Source organism: Phaethon lepturus, unplaced genomic scaffold, assembly GCF_000687285.1.
Source record: "Phaethon lepturus isolate BGI_N335 unplaced genomic scaffold, ASM68728v1 scaffold20257, whole genome shotgun sequence".
NCBI lineage: Eukaryota > Metazoa > Chordata > Aves > Phaethontiformes > Phaethontidae > Phaethon > Phaethon lepturus.
This window is the reverse complement of record NW_010554325.1, coordinates 16,925-17,150: the sequence shown is the minus strand read 5'-3', so window position 1 is coordinate 17,150 and position 226 is coordinate 16,925. Positions and strand designations below refer to the sequence as shown.

The 226-nt window shown below is 66.8% G+C and overlaps 1 protein-coding gene across 1 annotated transcript in view; it reads right to left on the bottom strand.

Moving 5' to 3' along the window:
* Positions 1-226, bottom strand: part of SEC16B (SEC16 homolog B (S. cerevisiae)) — a gene marked incomplete at its 3' end in the record, with an annotated part of 18,358 nt that overhangs the window by 1,753 nt on the left and 16,379 nt on the right.

Sequence of the window (226 nt, the reverse complement as noted above, 5' to 3'; positions counted from 1 at the left end):
AGCTCGCCGAGACAGTCCGAGCCCTCACCTTTAACCCCTCCTGGCATCAAAGATGGGAGCTGCCGCGTGGTGTTCCCGGAGGAGCCGCCCCAAACACGATCAGAGTGCCTGCTGGACACCTCCATGCCAGGCTTAATGGACAGTGTCCCCGGGGACCCCCGCGTCCCTTACGCGGCAGGCGGGGAGCAGCGGGCAGCTGGCACTCCACCGGTAGGAGGCCGGAGAG